Below are 21,360 nucleotides of genomic sequence, written 5' to 3' on the forward strand. Positions count from 1 at the left end.
TAGGGACTTTTTTGGTTCCATATGAACTTTTGAAGTATTTGTTCTAGTTCTGTGAAATAAGTCATTGGTATTTTGATGGGGATTGCATTGAATCTATAGATTGCTTTGGGTAATATGGATATTTTAATGATGTTAATTCTTTCAATCCATGAACAAGGTATGTGCTTCCACTTTTTAATATCTTCCTTTATTTCCTTTTTCAATGTTCTGTTGTTTTCTGCAAATAGGTCCTTTACCTATTTGGTTAAGTTTATTCCTAGGTATCTTCGTTTTCTTGCTGCGATGGTAAATGGGATTGTTTTTTCAGTTTCTCTTTCTGTGAGTTCATCTTGGTGTATACAAATGCGGTTGATTTCTTGACGTTAATTTTGTATCCTGCCACTTTGTAAAATGCATTTATTAAGTCTAATAGATTTTTGATGAAGTTTTTAGGGTTTTCTATGTATAATATCATGTCATATGCAAATAATGACAGTTTCAGTTCCTCCTTTCCAATTTGGATTCCTTTTATTTTTCTTCCTGTCTGATTGCTGGGGCTAATACTTCCAGTACAATGTTAAATAAGAATGGCAAAAGTAGACATCCCTGTCTTGTTCCTGTTCTTAAGGGAAATGTTTTTAGTTTCTGCCCATTGAGTATGATGTTGGCTGTAGGTCTTTCATATATGGCCTTTATTATATCGAGATACGATCCCTCTATTCCCACATCGCTGAGTGTTTTTATCAGAAATGGATGCTGGATTTTGTCGAATGCTTTTTCAGCATCTATTGATATGATCATATGGTTTTTATTCTTCATTTTGTTTATGTGGTGTATCACATTTATTGATTTGCTAATATTGTACCAGCCTTGTATCCCTGGAATGAATCCCACTTGGTCATGGTGAATAATTTTTTTGATGTATTGCTGGATTCGATTTGCTAGTATTTTGTTCAGGATTTTGGCGTCTATATTCATCAGGGATATTGGCCTGTAGTTTTCTTTCTTTGTAGTGTCTTTTTCTGGTTTTGGAATTAGAATTATGCTGGCCTCATAAAATGAGTTTGGAAGTCTTCCTTCTTGAATTTTTTGAAATAGTTTGAGGAGAATGGTGTTAGTTTTTTTTTTTTTTTTTTTTTAATGGTCGATAAAACTCCCCCATGAAGCCATCTGGGCCTGGGCTTTTATTTGCTGGGAGAGTCTTGATTACCTCTTCAATTTCCTTAGTTGTTATTGGTCTGTTCAAGTTTTCTATCTCTTCCCTGTCCAGTTTTGGAAGACTGTGTGTTTCTAGAAATTTGTCCATTTCACTTAGATTGTCGAATTTGTTGCCATACAGTTGTTCATAGTAGCTGTTAATGATCTTTTGTTTTCTGTGGTGTCAGTTGTTACTTCTCCTCTTTCATTTCTGATTTTGTGTATTTGGGTTCTCTTTTTGTTTCTTGGTGAGTCTAGCTAAGGGTCCATCAATCTTGTTTATCTTTTCGAAGAACCAGCTTTTTGTTTCATTGATCTTTGAATTGATTGTTTGGTCTCTATGTCATTTATTTCTACTCTGATCTTTATTATTTCCTTGCTTCTACTTATTTTATTTTTTAATTTTTTATTTTTTGTTGCAGATGTTTCTCCTTTTTAACTCTAGTGCCCCCCCCCCAACCCCCCACCCCATCCCCGGCTTTGTTGTCCATTTCCATTGGTTATGCATACATGCATATAAGTTCTGTGGTTTATCTCTTCCCACCCCCACCACCCCCTCTTCTGAGAATTGTCAGTTCGTGCCCTACTTCCATGTTTCTGGGTCAACCGTATTCCTCAGACTGTTGTGTTCATTATATTCCGTATATAAGTGAGATCATGTGGTATTTGTATTTTTCTGCTTGGCTTATTTCACTTAGGATCTGGGGTTTTCTTTTTGTTTGCTTTCTAATCCTTTAAGTTGTGAGGTTAGACAGTCAATTAGAAATTTTTCTTGTTTCTTGAGGTAGGTCTATAGTGCTATGAACTTCCCTCTCAGAACTGCTTTCGCTGCATCCCATAGGTTTTGTGTTGTTGTGTGTTCATTTTCATTGTTTTTCAGGAAATTTTTAATTTCTTCCTTGATTTCCTTGGTAACCCATTCATTGTTTAATAACATGCTATTTAGCCTCCATGTGTTCAAATGTCTTTGCATATTCTTGTTGCAATTGATTTCTAGTTTCATGCCATTGTGATCTGAGAAGATGCTTGATATGATTTCAATCTTCTTGAACTTGTAGAGATTTGATCTAGTGCTTCATTTAGAGTCTGTTTCCTTGCTAATTTTTTGTCTAGAGGATCTATCCAGTGATGTCAACGGGGTGTTGAAGTCCCCTGCTATGATTGTATTGCTGTTGATTTCTCCTTTGAAGTCTTTCAGAAGATATTTAATATATTTTGGTGCTCCTATATTGGGTGCATATATGTTTACCAAGGTTATATCTTCCTGTTGAATAGATCCTTTCAATATTATGTAGTGGCCTTCTTTGTCTCTAGTTATGGCCTTCATTTTGAAATCTACTATATCAGATATGAGTATTGCTACCCCAGCTTTTTTTTTCCTTTCCCTTTGCTTGGAAAAAATTTTTCCATCCCTTTACTTTCAACCTGTGTGAGTCTTTTGTTGTGAGGTGGGTCTCTTGTAAACATTGTATAGATGAGTCATGCTTTCTTATCCAATCAGTTACTCTGTGTCTTTTTATGGGAGTATTCAATCCATTTACATTTAAGGTGATTATTGATATGTACTTATTTATTGCCATTTTTGTTTAGTTTGGTTATATATTTCTTCCCATTTCTGCTACTAATTACAGCAGTCCTTTTAACATTTCTTGCATTGCTGGTTTGGAGCTAATGTATTTCCTTAGCCTTTTTTTTTTTTGTCTGGGAAGCTCTTTATTTGACCTTCTATTTTGAATGATAGCCTTGCTGGGTAGAGTAGTCTTGGATTCAGATGCTTGTTTTTCATGACCTTGATTACTTCATGCCATTCCCTTCTGGCCTGTAGTGTTTCTTGTGAGAAGTCAGCTGAGAGCCTTATGGGGTTTCCTTTGTAGGTAACCTGTTGCTTATCTCTTGCTGCTTTTAGGATTCTCTTTTTGTCTTTAATTTCTGGCATTTTAATTACTATGTGTCTTGGTGTAGGCCTGTTTGGGTTCTTCTTACTTGGGGCTCTCTGTGCTTCTTGAACTTGAATGCCTTCTTCCTTCACCAAATAGGGAAGTTTTCTGACACTATTTCTTTGAATGTATTCTCTAACACTTGCTCATTTTCTTCTTCTCTGGGGACTCCTATGATGCAAATATTATTACATTTCCAGTTGTCCCACAGTTCTCTTAAGCTGTCTTTTGTTTTTTAATTGTTTTTTTCCTTTCTGTTTTCTGATTGGTTGATTTTTTCTACCCTGTCTTCTAATTCACTGATCTGGTCCTCAGCTTCCTCTACTCTGCTTTTTAGACCTTCCAATGTGTTCTTTATTTTTGATATTTCATTTTTGATCTCTTCTTGGTGGTTTTTAATTTCCAATTGGTTTATTTTCAGCATCTCTATGTCCTTACTCATGCTGTTGAGCTTCCTCAAGATAATGGCTGTGAATTCTAGCTCTGTTAATTTGCCTAACTGCTCCACATTGATCTCATCTTCTTTGGAGGTCTCTTGTTCTTTCATTTGGCTTTTGTTTCTGTGTTTCACCATTTTGGCTATCACTGTGGGCTTTGGAGCCTGTCAAGTTTTCCCTGAGGGTGTTGGTGTTCTGCTGTTTGTGGTTCCCTGTCCTGGGTTTAGATGAGCGAGGGAGGACCCACGTTAAACACCACTGTCAAGTCTTACTTTCCTGGTTAATGTTGCTAGCCCAGGAAAGGTACTGTTATCCTCTACCTTTTTGCCTGGAGGCTAGCAGTAGAGGTTACTTGAAAAGTTTTGGGTTGTCAGTTGATTGAAAGATTCCATCAGGTGCTCAGCATAAGGGGATTTCCTGAGGGTGGGTAACATGCTGGTTGTTAATGAGCCTCAATTAGCATTTCAATGGCCCACAGGGTGTGGTTGGCTTTCCGAGGGAGGGGCCACTGCCACTCCCCAGAGCCCTGGGAAGAAGCAAGATGGCCATCGTCCTGCATGGCCGCAACTCAGCAAATGCTCTGAGTGCCCTCCAAATCCCAAGTGTCCCTCACAGTTATAGTCCAGTCTGCCCTCCCTCTGCCAGAGCCCAAGGTGAGTGGCTGTGGCTATTAGCCTCTGTCATGGCTATTAGCCTCTGTTGTGGTTCTGCGCTGTGAAGCTGCTTGGGACTTTAACCCGAGGGTGCTCCTCACAGCCAAGGCCGCTGCTGTCTGTGGGCTCCCAGCCCCCGTCTCGTGCCTTCGCAATCCTACCAGGATCGAGTCAGTGTCCCTGGTTACATGTTCCTCGCAAGCTGCTTTTCTCTTGCTTTTTCCCGTCGATTTGTCTGTGTTATAGTTGTAATTCCAATTTGGTTCTGGGAGACGGTCTGTGTAGCTTCAGTTCACGCTGCTGCCATTTTGGAATCGGAGAAATGTTTTCATTTCTCTATTGATTTTTCATTGACCCATTGATAGCTTAGCATCATGTTATACAGACTCCACATTTTTGTGTCTTTTTAAAAGTTTTCCTTTTAAATTTATTTCCAGTTTTATGCTGTTGTAATCACAGAAGATAATGAAATTATTTCAAACTTCTGAAGTTTACTGAGACTTGTTCTGTAGCCTAATATATGATCTTTCTCAGAAAATATTACATTTGCACTTGAAACAAATGTGTATTCTGTTAATTTTAGTGGAATGTTCTGGACATATTTATTAAATTGATCTGATCTAATGTGCCATATAAAGCCACTGTTTCCTGAATTATGTATCCATTGATGTTAGTGGAGTGTTAGTCCCTACCATTATTGTATTACCACAGATTTCTCTTTTTGCCTCTGTTAATATTTGCTTTATATATTTAAGAGTTCCTATGTTGGACATTTGCAAGTATTATATCTTCTTGTTGGACTGATATCTTTATCATTATGTAACATCCCTCTTTGTTGTTACAGTCTTTGTTTTAAAGTCTATTTTGTCTAATATAATCATTGCTACACAGCTTTCTGTTTCCATTCACTAAAATCTTGTTCCGTCCCTTTACTTTGAGACTGTTCATGCCTTTCAGTCTGAAGTGTTTCATTTAGGGAGCATATGCACAGGTCTTTTTTAAATTCATTTAACCACCTTAAGTCTTTTTAAAAATATATATTTTTATTGATTTTAGAGAGAGGGAGAAAAGGAGAGAGGGAGAGAGAGAGAGATGAGAAAGAAGCACTGATCAATTGCCCCCCAAATGCACCTGGACCAGGAATCAAACATGCACCCTGGGTATGTGCACTGGCTGGGAATCGAATCAGTGACCTTCCAGTGCAAGGGATGTAGCTCAACCAAGTGAGCCACACCAGCCAGAGCTGCCCTAGTTCTTTTGATTGGAGCATTAGATTTATTTACATTTATAGTAATTATGGATACATATATACTTATTGCTATTTTGTTAATTTTTTTTGGTTTGCTTTTGTAGTTCTTCTCTGTTCCTTTCTCCTTCTCTTGCATTCTTTTCTTGTGCATTGATGACTTTCTTTAGTGATTTGTTTAGGTTCCTTTTTATTTGTGCATCTGTTTTGGTTTTTTGGATTGTGGTTAAATGAGATTCATATGTAACAAGCTTTGTTTATAGCAGTCTATTTTAGTTGATATTGCTTAACTTCAAATGCATTCTAAAAGCACATTTTTTATTCGCCCCCTACATTTATGTTTTTTACTTCATATTTTACATCTTGTGTATGTGTGTATATCTCTAAATGTATTACTGTAGTTATAACATGCTCTTAATACTTTTGTATTTTAATCTTTATACTGGCTTTATCAGTCCATCCACTGCATTTACAAAATGTTAGCCTTTTTCTTATTTTTAGTTTGGATTTTTTTTTTTTTTTCCACTTAAAGAAGTCCCATTAACATATCTATTAATGCAAGTTTAGTGGTGGTTAACTGCTTTAGCTTTTCTCTGTTTAGGAAACTATTTTTCAGTTCTGAATGATAACATTGCTGGGTATCATATTCTTTGGTTTTAGGTTTTTTATGTAATCACTTTAAATTTACCATGTCATTCACTTTTGGCCTGCTAAAGTTTCTGCTAAAAAATCAGCTTGTAGTCTTATAGAGGACCCCTTGCATGTCACTAGCTGCTTTTTAAGATTCTCTTTTTGTCTTTGACAATTTAATTATAATATGTCTTAGTGTGGGCCTCTTTAGGTTCATCTGGTTGGGACCCTCTGAGCTTTCTGGACTGGGATGTCTGTTACCTTCACCCAGTGGGGGCAGTTTTCAGTGACTATTTCTTTAAGTAGATTTTCTGTGCTTTTCTCTATCCTCTTTCTGGGAATCCTATGATCTGAATGTTAATACTCTTGATGTTGTCCCAAATGTCCCTTAAACTGTCCTCATTTTTTAAATTATTATTTTTTCTTTTCGTTGTTCCATTTGGGTAGTTTCCACTACCCTGTTTTCCAGTTTGCTGACTCTGCTTCTTTATCATCTAATCTGCTTTTATTCTCTCTGGTGTGTTTTTCATTTCACTTAATTTTTGTTCTGATTGGTTCTATTTTATATTGTCTATCTCTGAGTTTATTTTTCTCCTGAATGCATTGAGCATCATTATAACCAGTGTTCTGAACTCTTTATCAAGTAGTTTGTTGGTCTCCATTTCATTTAGTTCTTTTTTCTGGGGTTTCTCTTGTTCTTTTGTTTGGAACATAGTTTTCTGTCTCCTTATTTTAGTTGTCTCTATGTCTGTTTTTATGAATTAGGTGAAGCAGCAACCTCTCCTCATCTTGAAAGAAGTGGTCTTGTGTAGGTGCTTTGCTTTTGTAGACTGTATGTGTTTTTGGTGGCCAGCTGGACCTGATGTTGGAGTCCTTGGGGCATGCAACATCAGGGCCATCTTGGTAGGTCAATTGAAGCTGGTGTTGAAATAGGTGGGTCTGTGCAAAATCCCAGGGAGAAGCTGTACCAGATCCCAGAGCTAAAAGCTGGAGTAGGTGCAAGCAATGCAGTGCCTCAGGAGCAGACCTTGTGGGGCAGCTGGGGCTGTATTTGGAGCTGATTCAGGCCATGGAGTGTCCCAGTGTCAATATCATTAGGGCCACCTCTACAGGCTAGCTAGGATTGGACTTGGAGTATGCTCAGGCTGCAGGGAGTCCTGGAGACAATCTGTCCTGATGACCAGAGCTATAGCTGGAGTGGTCATAGACCATGAGTAGTCTGGGGGCAAGCTGTACCATAATCACCTTGACAGACTAGATGAACCTGTAGCTGAAATGGGTGTGGTCTGTGGGAAGTCCAAGAGGTAAACTACATGGGAAGACAGGATCTTAGAGAGAAAACTTGAGTCAGTGTGAGCCTTGGGGAGTCCTGGAGGTAAACCATGCCAGGACCTAGATATATAGTTGAAGTGGCAACAGGTGGTGAGGAGTCCCAGGGTCAAGATGCCACATTGTTGTGAGCCTGGTGCACACTCTGTCAGCCTTGGCTGGGTGGCAACAGTGCCTGGATGATGCTTCTGCCTGGGGTAGTGGGAGGGCAACAAATGGCCCTCTCCAGTGCCACAGCCTATCCTTGCAGGTCCCCTTCCATTTGGCAGATGCTCTAGAAAAGGGTAGGAAACCATTTTTCTGCCAAGGGCCATTTGGATATTTATAACATAATTCACAGGCCATACAAAATATCAACTTAAAAATTATCCTGCGGTATTTGGTCAAACATTTAATTAACTCACCCCTAGTGTGATGGCTGGAACTGCTTCTCTTTGGTGAGGCGTGTGATGCTAGCTGGTATGATCTCACAGGCGTTATATGGCCTGTGGCCGATGTTCCCCACCCCTGCTCGGAGGTGTCAGTGAATTTCCTTTTATATAGTCTAGGTGCCCTTTAAACCACTGTTTTTTCACTGTGCCCCATGGTGGGCAGGTCAGCTCCTAGACAGGCAGGTCAGCTCTCAGGCTCATCAATGATTGCTCCTACTTCAAATAGGTGTATGGGGGAGGGGTCTCCATCTCTCCTACCTGTCTTTATTTTGTTTCCCTTTCATTTGTTGTCCAGAAGCATTTCAGTCAGCCCTTATTTACTCTTCAAGGAGAATTGCTCTGTCTGTAGGTATAGATACGATATCTTTATGGAAGAGGTAAGTTAAGGGTCTTCCTATGGCACCATCTTGGACAGAAGCCCTGAAAATTCTAGATAAGAGAAATGTTTGAAGCAGTGATAAATGCAAGGTGAGAATACAGGGACCATTTCATTGAAAAATAGACTTTATGCAGGTATAGAAATTATAATTGAGGGCCTTTAATAATGGTATAAGAAGCTCAAAGTCCATATTTTTGGGAATGGTTACTATTAATGTTATATTTTAAATACATAAATCATAATATCTAATTTGCATTTTAAAATATTATTTGGAAAGCACAAATGAGAGAGGAGTAATTCTGCATGCAGGAAAATCAATCAGGAGACTATTGCAATAGTCAAGGTAGCTGGTAATAGAAACCTGACTTAAGTGAATACAGTGAAAAGGAAACACAGGAGCCCTGGCCAGTTTGGCTCAGCGGTTAGAGCGTCCGCCTGCGGTCCGGAGAGACCCGGGTTCGGTTTCCGCTAAGGGCACGTACCTCGGTTGCAGTTTATCCCCAGCCCTGGTTGGTCGTGTGGGTGGCAGCCACTCGATGTGTCCCTTTCACATCGATGTTTCCCTCTCTCTCTCTTCCTCTCTCTCCCTCCCACTCTGTCTGTACAAAAAATAGAAAAAATGTCCTCGGGTGAGGATTAAAAAAAAAAAAAAAGGAAACATAGGAGACAAATGGAAAATATATGGTGAGTAGAGTTGTTAGGAATTGAAAGATGAGTGGGTGTCTGGGGAAGAGTTTTAGGCTGGGTAGTAGGAAGTACGATGATGTAATATAGAGATTGAGAACACAGACTTGGAAATTAGGAAGGGGAAATGAGTGTTCAAGGAGCTGGGTAGAGATGTCCACAGAAGGTTGACATACACTTATTATCACAATGGAGTCAATCACACACTGTATAAGAGCTCAAGACCTAGAGCCATGAAGACCTGGGCCCAAATGTGGCTACTTAGAGCCTTGTAACATGAAGTAAGTTATTTAACTTTACTAAACCTCCATTTAAACTTGCAAAGTTATACGTATTAGTTATATCTACAAAGTTTTTGTAAAAATTAATGAAATAATACAGATATTTGTATAATTTTATTAGTGTATAAAGAATTCTCACCTGGCCAGTGTGGCTCAGTGGTTGAGTGTTGACCCATGCACCAAGAATCACATGCCCAGGTTGTGGGCCCAATCTCCAGTGGGGGGGCATGCAGGAGGTGGCCAATAGATATTCTCTCTGATTGATGTTTCTCTCTCTCTCTCCCTTCCTCCCTCTCTAAAATCAATAAAGAAAAAGAAAAAGAATTCTCAAAAATGATGACTAAATTTACTATTAGGACAGAATTTAGGGGTGAAAAAACAGTTTTGGGAATTAACTGTAGAGATGTGCTAAATTCAGTCCATAGAGTATCACCCATTGTTGTGGAAGGGAAGATATAGGAAGAAAAGAGAAAGAATAGGTCTAGCCCTTAGTATACATATATTTAGAATACAAACAGAGCACCCTGGCCAGTTTTCTCAGTGGTTAGAGCATCAGCCCGTGGACCAATGAGTCGTGGGTTCAATTCTGATCAAAGGCACATACCTCCGTTGCAGTTTGTCCAGCAGCACTGGTCGGGTCGTGCGGTAGGCCACCAGTCGATGTGTCTTTCTCATGTCAAAGTTTCTCTCTCCCCCTTCCTCTCTCTCTTTCCCTCCCACTCTATATGAAGATAAATGAAAAAATATTCTCAGGTGAGGATTAAAAAAAAAAAAAAAGATTACAAACAGAACAAGGGGAACCCAAAACTGGAACAAGAAAGTATAGCCAAGAAAACCGGGGTCTAATCTTTACATGAAAATAAAATGCAGAACCAGAGGAATTATATATGACATATAATCTAAGGACTAAAAGTCTTAATTCTAGAGCTTTATGAAATCCTTTTGATTTATCTGAGATTTGTCCTACTCAATTTCCCTGTTTCTCTTGAAGAACATAGAGCTACAGTGTAGTAGACACTGCTTTATACAATTGTTCACCAAGAAAGTACATAAGAATTATCTGATTACTAGCTGATTATTATGTGATAACACTGAAAAAAAAAATTGCAAACAGAAAGTGCTGCAGGGTGGAAGTAATAATTACGACAAAGCAAGGCTCCATCTGATTTAAAAACCAGTGGGACATCTGCTTGGCTGCTACCATAATTGGCTGCTGGCCTGTTGTTTTGTTTTGCTGGAGAAGGACTTTATGTTCTGTGGATATTATTTGCTCTTAGTCCAGGGGGACCCAAGTTTCCATTAGATTACAACTCTATATACATAGCTATATTTGTGCAAGACTCTTGCACAATTTCTCTAGGTCACTTTAAATTTTGTTCTTTTAGTACTGAACTCACTCAGTGTCCTGTGGTCTTTTCTCTATGAGAAATGACTGTCTCGTTGGGCTTCCAGTCCCTAAGGTATCACTTGGTTCGTTAGGACTCTCCCTGCCATAGCCTTGTAAAAATGTCCTGATAACCCAAATGAAAAAGGTATATTGGTGTTGCCATAGAACTGTTGACTCATGTTTACACTGTACTCGATTTTATGCATTCACTTAATTTTATTCAAGAAATGTTGTTTCATCATCAGCTATATGCCAATCAGTTAGCTAGATACCTTTCCATATGTTATCTGAGGAATAAATGTTCATGTTAGGGTATAGAATGATTTCTAGAACAGCTTCAGTTTAAAAACTACTTCAATTATTCTTCTTTGCCTTCCCTCATGTACTCCCCCACCACCTGAATGTGTTGCTATTACCTTCTAGTTCTTAAATCCACGTTGTTGTTTTCCCACATCCGTTTTAGACCAAGCTACAATTAAAGTCAGTAATAGTTGCCTTTTTAATTTCTCCACATCCATGCTTACCTCTCTTCGATACATTAGTCATGCTGCTGTCAGAAAATCTGCTTTTTCTTTCTTTCTTTTTTTTTTTTATCCTCACCCGAGGACATTTTTCCATTTTTTGTTCAGGTAGAGTGGGAGGGAGAGAGAGGAACACAGAGAGAGAGAAACATCGATGTGAAAGGAACACATCAAGTGGCCGCCACCCGCACAACCCAACCAGGGCCGGGGACAAACTGCAACCGAGATACGTGCCCTTAGCGGGAACCGAACCCGGGTCTCTCAGGACCGCAGGCCGACGCTCTAACCGCTGAGCCAAACCGGCCAGGGCTCTGCTTTTTCAATGTAATTCAGATCTAGCCATGTATCTCTCTTGATTAAAATTCTTCAGTGTCTTCCTAGATAAATCTCTACAAATCCCTATGCCATCTGGCTTTTCCCTAACATTCTTAATCATCTCATATTACCCTGCCCTCTGTCACCCAGTCACGTTGGTCTTCTGTCCCTGCTTTCACTTACTTGAGTCTACTATGCTCCTTCCTGTCGATGGCAGGCTCCTTACAGTTGCTGATCTCTTACCTTTGAATGCTTTCCTAATTCTTTGCCATTTAATACCTACTGATTTTTTTAGATATTTATATGTGTATATAATATATATATAGATGTGTGTGTGTGTGTGTGTGTATATATATTTATCACTTGTATGTATATATATATATACATACAAGTGATAAGTAAATAGCCAATGTGAGTGTTACCAAGTATCTTATTGCTTAGTGAAGAAAGATGGGTATTATTGAAGGAATCACAATGTATTATAATAAACTGAGATAAACTGGGATACATTGTAAAGGAATGATACACTGTGATAAGGTAAGTTGAGAGGTAAGAGAGGTTTTCCTAATATATAGGCTTCTCTATACATATATACACTCATATACATATGTAAACAAATGCATACTCACACAGACACACACATACATATATTATATATATATACATATATTTTTTTTTCATATTAGGAAAACTTCTCTGACTATTCAGCTTAGTTTATCACAATGACACGTTGTTTCATTGTTCTTCCCAGTTTATAATAATACATCATAATTTGATGACCAATTCAGTCTCTCTTTACCAAACAAAAAGATACTTGAGAGAATAATCTTTGTCTCTTCATTTAGATTTTTTCCCAAAGGAGTAGTAGCACAATGCCAAACACACAAATAGAATCTCAATATATCTTGCTGTTGAATTAATAAAATAATAAATGAGTAAATGATTGCCCATCCACTTTAAAAGGAAAGGATGTTGCTTTGGGGTTATAATATTTTATGCAGATCCTTGATAAGGCTCTTACAGCTAATGAAGATACAATGAAGGAAGTAAACAATAAGGATATAAAATTTAGCAATACCTTTAGACTTCAGAGACTTAAGAGCACTACTCTATTAGAGTATTTGTGTGTGTGTGTGTGTGTGTGTGTGTGTGGTGTGGCCATAGCGGGAACCAAACCCGGGACTCTCTGGTCCGCAGGCCGACGCTCAACCACTGAGCCAAACTGGCCAGGGCTCTACTATATTATTTTCAATAGTAAATATTTCCATCAATCCTCATTACTTTTGAATAGCAAACATATAGCCATCACTCTCACCTAAAGTCAGTTTTGAGATTGACAATAAAAGCTTTATCTTAAGCTGGTGTTTAGAATAAAGACATTTCATTCATGTACAGATTTGAATAAAGCATGTTAAGCAGAGAAGATAAACTTTAAGTTTTTGTCACAGCAATCAAGCAGGAAAATGCTTCTTATAAAGAAGGTTTTATGTGAAATTATTTATTCCATGCTAACATGGTACCATAAACAGACACACAAATAGAAAACCTTGGTAAGCAGGGTGTGCTAACAAATCAGTTATAAACTAGCACCAAAATGTCTTTCAGATCCTGAATATCTCCTTTGTGCAAACTGATAATAATCCAAGGGCGTTTTCCAAATGTGTTTTTCCTAAAAACAAGTTATCAGGTTAATGCTTTTAAATTCTTATTGTTTTAAACAGGGGTTTATGCCAAATTTTTCCAATAAGGCCACAGACTATTTCTTCCCTTGTTATGTTATGTTGCAGAGCCAGGGATTCAAGGACAATTTACTGTTAATTCTTACACATTGGGCAAGAATATAAAATAAAGAATAACTTTTGGTTTAAAATCTGAATGTCTCTAAAGGGAATTTTATTAAAAGCATCATATTATTAAAAGTCCTAAACACACTTATTGAGACATACTTAAGGATGAAGTCCAGGCTGTTAATATTTGATGAAGTACACAAAGTGATGCTAGCTGAATGGAGAAGAAGGCTACTGGAGAGAGGGACAGCACTCAAAGCATCAGAGAAACAGGATTTCGGGAGGGGTTAGGAAGGAGAGAAAATATGAGTACTATTGCCACTGTATCAATGATGCTTCACATATGTACAGGTAAATGGAATTGCTTGTTCTGAGAAAACATTTTCACACAGAGGTAGGAAATTCCACAATAATATCTTGAGAGAAACATTCCATTAACACCTGGCAAAGCTGCAATTAACAGCAGGATTGTTGGTTCAACTTGAAAGTTACATGTGTAAAGGCACAGCCAATGGACGCAGACAGTAGTTTGGGGAAAGCAGGAGAGGGGATGGGGAGGAGGAAGTCAATGGAAGGAAAAAGGGGGGACATCTATAATACTTTAAGTAACAAAAAAATAATAAAGTTATGTCACTCATTGTACAACAACAACAACAAAACAGACATGATTTTGATTTTGTCTAGTTCAAAACATTAGGGTCATAAATACTTGAAAGGCCACCAGTTTTTTTGGAGGGGAAGTCCTGGGCTAATTTGACATTCTCTGATGAAATGTTTAATTTTGAAGTTCAATTCAGAATAAAATTTATGATTATTCTCTGGATGAAGAAGGTTAGGGTCTTGTCCTAGTTATTTATCCTAGAGCAACAGTCTTTTTTTTTTATTTTTTAGAGCAATCCATCACTATTCTTCCCTTTCCCTCACCTCCTACATGTCATAAGTTGATGCCCAGCAGGGAGTGAATAATTGAACAATAATGAATATATAATTCATGGAAATGAAATTTAGGACATTCTATTCTTATTTTATAGGACATAATCCATATTTGAAGATGATGGTGCTTACAATGTTGGAGACATGCTATGATATTTATTGTGAGTCACAGAAAATATGTGTGATCCCACGTTCACTGAATTTTTAGTTTGTCTTCTCACTTTTTTTTTTTTCTTTTTTGTGGTATGTGCTCCTAGTAGAAACTGAACCCAGGACTCTCTGGTCCGCAGGCTGATGCTCAACTGCTGAACCAAACTGGCCAGGGTGTCTTCTTACTTCTTTGATAAGACTTTTTGTTTAACAGGTTTCTAGTTCAAGTAATAGAAAAACTTTTACACACACAAACAACCCTTTTTTCCATAATGAAAAGGGTTCCATTCTAAGATGATTGAGAATGTGGACCTCCTTCTCTTGTAAAGATCTCCCTGATATTGACCACCAGCTCTTACCTGCTAACTCCTTGCCACATGGATATTTCTCACCTGTGTCCCTTATTCAGCCTCTGACTTCCCAACATGGTGTTGGGGCTGATAGGTGGCCCTCAGAACTAGCTCTCGAGGCTCTGGTAAGTGAAACTCTACTTGTAGAAACTGACAAGGACAAACTGAAAAATGTGAAGGCCACACATGAGGAATACCCTGGCTAGAGTTGTACTTATAAATCTATCTTTCCCTTGTTTTGGGGACATAATCCTTCTGGGGATTGCCTGGTGTCCTAGCAATACAAACCATTCCTATGCCTCCTTAAATTTTTTTTTTTTTGATTAAAGAAGTCTTGAAATTACTCATAGGATGGCTAATCTGATACAGGTAAAGCATTTTAAATCTGTCACTATATTGCAAGATGTGAAATAAACATGATTTTAGTAAAAACTACTCTCATATGAACCACTTATTGGCCATTGTCCATGATTCAATTTTCAATATTTAACCTTTCGGTTTCGGTTTTACGTTCTCAAAATGGGGCCTAAAAATATTAACTTGATTTGAAAGAATATTTTGGAATTAGGAAAAGAGAATGGCATTATATGATATCTTCCCAGCAAAGTTCCAGCACTTAATACATGGGACCTATTATTAAAATATGAAAATAATAATTTTGGTAATTTGCAAAAAATGTCATTCTCTTTTCTGAAATGGTATGTACTACTGATTACATATCAATTTTATTTAGAAAATAGTAACTGCAAAATTGATCGTTCTGTAAAAGATAAAATTAACTTAATGCTATTCTGTAAAATATAATATTAACTGAAACTGTTGAACGCCTCAAAATCTCAGGGCAGTGGTATGACTTTTCTAGTCCCTATCTTCAGTTTATTTTAATATGGAATTTGAGATTTTTAATAAATGAATCTCAGAGAGTGATTTATTGTTATAAATCTTGCCATTATATTTTCAGAGTAATAACTTTAATCACAGGATCTGCTCAGCCTGAGGTTTAGAGCCTCAGTTGTATGTTTACCAATAGTATGAAGCAAAATTCAATCTAAATCAACTACAATATAACACTATATCGAAGGATTAACTTAAATAAAAGCACCTGACAATGCATAACACTTTCTACCACATTAATTGAGGCAAACAAAAAAGGACCATTACTTCTGAAACTAGATAGGAGAAAAAATACTAGAAAGTTTACCAAAAGATATTCACATTTCAAGGACTCACCTACAAGTTACTTAAAAAAGTCTGTTACATAAATAATACTTACTATTCACTACTATCTTTCTTTTATACCTAATCAAAAAAAGAAAATTTGAAACTGTCTCAACACTGTCACAACTATTGGTAATCAAGAAGAGAAGCAAATTGGTTATTAATGATTGATTATTTGAATTACCATGTTTCATAAGCACAGCAGCTATCTGTTAAGGAGCACAACAAGTTTTAACAGGAAAAGGATTAAGGGTTTTATTTTTCTCAGCTGAGACACAAATGAGTGAGATTTATCAAGTTGACTTTAATTTCATCCAGCTCAGGTGTCAGGAATCTATATTTATCGTGTGTTAGGCATGTGTCCGAAGTACTAGAAGTTTCAGGATGTCAGTCGCTTTCAGATGTCAGAATAACCTTAAAGACAGATGAACGGTCAGGACCCCATGCCTCATTTCTGAATTCTCAGCTCCTGTGCTGTAAAAATCATGTGTTTATTTTCTGCGTCTCCTCCTACAACAGTCTCTCTGAAGCCACTCTTAAAACCCTGCATCTGGGCAAGCAAGATCCTCTAGAAACTGGTGAGCAAAATTATTTTGTTTAGGGATGTGGCTATAAGTAATTAATGGATATTATCTAGTAAATAATAATAATCATTATTTTTAACTCTTTGAAAAGGTAAATTATCTCTAGTGTAATAATTGTCTTTTAAAAGATTTAGAAATTGCCCTGGCCGGTTTGGCTCAGCGGTTAGAGCGTTGGCCTGCGGTCCTGAGAGACCCGGGTTCAGTTCCCGCTAAGGGCGAGTACCTCAGTTGCAGTTTGTACCCGGCCCTGGTCGGTTGTGTGGGTGGCAGCCACTCGATGTGCCCCTTTCACATCGATGTTTCTCTCTCTCTCTCTGTTCCTCTTTCTCCCTCCCACTCTACCTGAACAAAAAATGGAAAAATGTCCTCGGGTGAGGAAAAAAAAAAAAAAGATTTAGAAATTTTTGACTATATGGATGAATAAATGCACATTTAACACATTTCACATTTCCACTAGTTTCTAAATTCATCCTATGAAATTTCCATTTACACATTTTCATGCCTTTTGTTTAGAAGCTTCACAAAACTGAAATTTCTAATTATTTTTAAAAGTATAATTTTATTGGAAATTTTTATTCCTTCATGTTCTCTAAGTTTGTTTGGCATGAATGAAGTAATCTAGACTGATTTCATTTTTTAAAAAAATCTGTTTACCTTCTTATAGGCTTTTAAAAACGTTACTCTTTTAAAAAAATAATAATACCCTAAAAATCTGACCAATTCAATTTTTCTCTTCCAAATTGGAAAAATACCATTTTAGTGAGACTAGAAGTGGAATGACCTTTGCTCATAAGACTATGATAATGTTTTTTTGCAGTGTTGTCAAGACTGACAAGTATATTTAAGAAATAATTTAAAAGTCCCAATCCTCTTAACAAATTGACTCCCAGAAGAAAAGAAAATAATCTTTTCATACATAAATGTATTGCTCATTAGTGATCATAGAAGTTGTATTAATTGTGGGTACCAGATATCTTCTTTTGGGGGAGGGGATTTTGTTGCACAGCAGTATTTTTGCAACATGGTTTGTTTCCTAATATGGATATAGAAGAGAAGGAAACTGCAATGAACCGTGACTTACGCAGAAAGGAAACTTAATGATATTCATATTTAGATACAAAAATTAAATGTGGATACATAAAAGCAGTAAATTAAATGTGGATACATAAAAGCAGTAACCTCTGACTCGGGCTATTCTACAAAGCTAACTTCCTTTTATTCTCTGGAGAATGGTTGCTTGAAGCTGTGCTAAATTCTGGGATAAGCATTTGGGGCTGATCCTTATACCTGTTAACTTCTTGTTTGTTTCCTGTGAGAAAAACTCAGCACTCAGGTGGGTTTGGGATCAGGTGAAGATAAGTAAGTAGGCAACCTGTTCCCAGGCAACCTGACTAAATAATAAAAGGAATTTGTTGGGCAATATATGAGACTTCTGTAATCCTGACAAGGGAAAGGGAGAAATATTTTCAAATGATGCACTGCACAAACAGTAATTATTTGGAATTAGATCTTTTTGTAAAGGACAATGACAACTTTGCAGTGAACTGCTCTGAATGTTTAAGAAAGCAAGCAGGAACCTGAGGATAATCAAACAATTTCCACCTGGGGACAAAACATAAGCTCCTGAACTCACAAGAATCATTGTTAGGGGGGGAAAGAAAGAAAAAGCGTCCAAGTGTAAAAATCAGTGGCAAAGACCATAAAAGAATACAGAGTGGGCTAACTAAATGAAAGAATATGTTTTTCTTAGCATGAGTACATTGTAATATATTGCTGCGGATATGATTATAGCTAATTTTGCTTTAGATACAAATTGTTTATTAAGATGACTAATTAGGGGATTTAATCTAATATTTTTAGTATTTATAAACTAAGCTTTACAGTTAAATTCTTTAAAAAGAAATGCTTTAAAATGAATAAAAAGGGAAAAAGTTTTGTTAGTCACTTGCCTTTTTGTTTTTGATTTTTTGGGGGGGGATAAAAATTGTAGAGTGTGTCACCAGTTACCACACACTAAATAGAGTGATCTGGAACAGGGCGCAGGGAGGTGCTTGAAGAAGGAGTGGGTCTGTGTTTACATATCAGGTTACTGGAATCCTAAAAGCTGCCTAATCTGAAGGGATTCTCTCCACTTACAATGAATTGTTCATCAGGAAAAGGAAATAGTCTAAAACTAGCATCAGTGCATAGAGAATATAAAAAGAAATATAGCTTAGTAAATAATTAGTTTTACTGTTTTGTGTGTCTTATGTCAAAGCACAGAAATTGGCAAAGCCACTGGAAACTGTTTCTTTTAGAAAGGGCGATTCGTGTGCCATTGCTCCTACAGTGAGCTTTCTAGCTGTCCCTTTGTGAGGAAAGCTAACGTGAATTCTGCTTTGTGTCTTTTGACAAATTTAGCCTTGTGGAGAATAAATAACACTTTTAAATAGGTCCTTGTGGTACACTGTTTAATAGTTTAAGAGGTTTTGAAATATACCCAGAGACCTTGGTCACACAAACCCTATCATCCAAAGGAGGAAATGACAGAAAATTGGCAAGCATACAGCCGGGACAGAACAGACAGCTTGGCTGCATTCACCAAGAACTCCAGAGCGTGCTCAAAGAGAAAAGCATTGTTTGCCCTTCAGTGCTTGGAAAGTTTAAAAGTGGAATAAGGACAGTATTTTTCTTTAATAGTAGTTTCATCTCTCTCTTAATATTGTGGGGTTTGTTTTTTTTTTCATTAAATCTTCTAAATATAAATCTTACATTTCTCTCATTTTAATTTTAGGACATCAGAAAGGATATTAGTTGTCGTGTCATGGTTTTAAAAATTAAGAGCATAGTCCAATAGACATTTGGGGGCTCATTTTATTCTATTATGCTATTATTACTCTATTTGAAAAGTAAAAGATGCCATTATAAAGTGTCCTTCTTGGTGTCATTCTAGAAAATTTTAGAAATGATAAAAGTTAGTTTATTCAGTCTGGTGGTCCTCTAGCCTGGACCAAGCATAGTATCTGTTTGCAGCAGGCATACATTTTTAGTAAGTAAGCAGGATCTTTTTGACAAGTATTCTTACTTTAAGACTGAATCCTAAAATGGCAAAAAACAAACAAATCAAAAACAACCACTGTTTTTTTTTAATGGGATACATGATGAAGTCACTATCATTCAGATTCATTTATTCATTGATACATTTGTTAAAAAATATGTATGAGTACTATGTGTCAGACACTGTTCTGTTACTAGAAACAATATTGTTCTAAACTTTTATAAGGATCCAGGAACTTTTTACAGATAGTTGTTCTAAAATGTATTTGTGTAGAATGAAACCCTTTGAAAGTTAAAAATAAAATCTGTTAACTTTGCAAATTATGAAAGCATAGGTTGAATTTTGTGGACACTTTCCCCACCACTGCAGACAGACAGAACCCTTAATGAACCATCAATCTCCCAAAGAAAATAGGTCAAACGAGTGGCTGCTATATTTACAGAAATAGTAGAAGGAAGATGCTGGACAGAGTTGCTTCCTTTGTCCACTCCTAGATTCTTGCCATTGTCTTTCTGAATGCATACTTGACTCTTAAAATGCTAAGTAACATACAGAACATGGCTATTCCTCCAAATAAAATAAGTTATAATAGTGTACATTCTAAGCCTTAGGTTTGATAGCTTCCTAAATTTATTTCTTGTTAAACTGTTTTGTCTGAATGAGGAACAAACACTAATCTAAAGTTTAACTTGGTCTCATAAGGGGAAGATCTCTGGTTTCTATGGAAACCTCTAGTTTTTATGAGCTCATCCTTTTAAGAGCTGCTTGGTCAAAACTTACATCTAAGCAGACATGGAGATGAGCAATTACCATGCAAGAGGACACAGCAGTGATAAGGGCACTGCATGCAGACCTTAGCTTTTACCTAAAGTTGACACCTTTCACTAGGCTGATAACTCCTCAAAGGCTGAGGTCATTTGCAACTTAGTACCAGCAATGCCCAATGCCTGACATATAATAAATACTCAATAGATCAATTTTATTCATTTATTCAAAAATATTATATCTAAATCTTTTCTAGCCTAAAATGTTCACCTTCCACTAAGGACTATAACTAAATTTTTAAAAAAAAATATGACCATTTCAACATTTAAAAATCTATTTTTTCAATCTCAATCTTTTTGCAATATCTAAATTGACATATCTCTACTATAAAGCAATACAGTTGACTGTTGAACAACACAAAGGTTAGGGGTATGCACCCTCTGTACATGTGAAAATTATATCCAAATTTTCAACTGCCCCAAAACTAAAGTTGCCCCTTGGTATCAAAGGGGGATTGGTTCCAGGATCCCTACAGATATAAAAATCCGTGTTTGCTCAAGTCTCCTATATAAAAAGACATAGATCAATTCATACAGTTGGCCCTCTGCATTCTTGGACGCCCAACTGCAGATTGAAACAATACAGGTATTTATTGAAAAACAATCCATATATAAGTATATCCACACAGTTCAAACCCGTGTTGTTCAAGGGTTATCTGTACATAGATTTGCACAGTTTTTGTGTGTGAGAATTCTCAGGTTGGTGGTTTTATGCAGCATTACCATCTCTAACACCGTCCTTGTCCTCAGCATGTTTGGGTAGAGTTTGTTTTGTTTTTTTGTAATATAGAAAAGATTATCTACTAAAAATGAATTATAAAATTTAATAGAGAAACAGTCTGTAATTTAACTTACACTAAGTATTTAAACTCATATACACTGATAATTTCTCACTGAGTGAGCCCAAAAAGCTCATTCATTTCACCTAATTCCACTGGTTTTAATCCTTTTCTCCAGTCTGCATGCAAAGCTTAGAGGTGCTTGCTTCTGCGCTCACTCTCTTAGATATCTGCATGGAGTGTACCAAGTTTTGGATAAAGTTAGAGAAAAACTCTTAGCTTGGTGAGTTCT

General features: G+C 36.9%; 1 protein-coding gene across 15 annotated transcripts in view; it reads left to right on the top strand.

The window, feature by feature from the left end:
* Positions 1–21,360, top strand: part of CD36 (CD36 molecule) — a 214,882-nt gene that overhangs the window by 119,124 nt on the left and 74,398 nt on the right. For 4 of the 15 annotated variants that reach the window (XM_036246795.1, XM_036246794.1, XM_036246793.1 and 1 more), the window contains 2 exons: positions 14,225–14,287; positions 16,364–16,422. The exons of 2 other annotated variants lie outside the window; for them this stretch is intronic. The gene's annotated coding sequence lies outside the window, so the exon portion shown is untranslated. Of the gene's footprint in view, positions 1–13,005; positions 13,094–14,224; positions 14,288–14,955; positions 14,996–16,363; positions 16,423–21,360 lie in introns of those variants that run through there. 9 more of the 15 variants (XM_036246797.1, XM_036246799.1, XM_036246791.1 and 6 more) reach the window with 5 other exon arrangements.

Source organism: Molossus molossus, unplaced genomic scaffold, assembly GCF_014108415.1.
Source record: "Molossus molossus isolate mMolMol1 unplaced genomic scaffold, mMolMol1.p scaffold_m16_p_7, whole genome shotgun sequence".
Taxonomy (NCBI): Eukaryota; Metazoa; Chordata; class Mammalia; order Chiroptera; family Molossidae; genus Molossus; species Molossus molossus.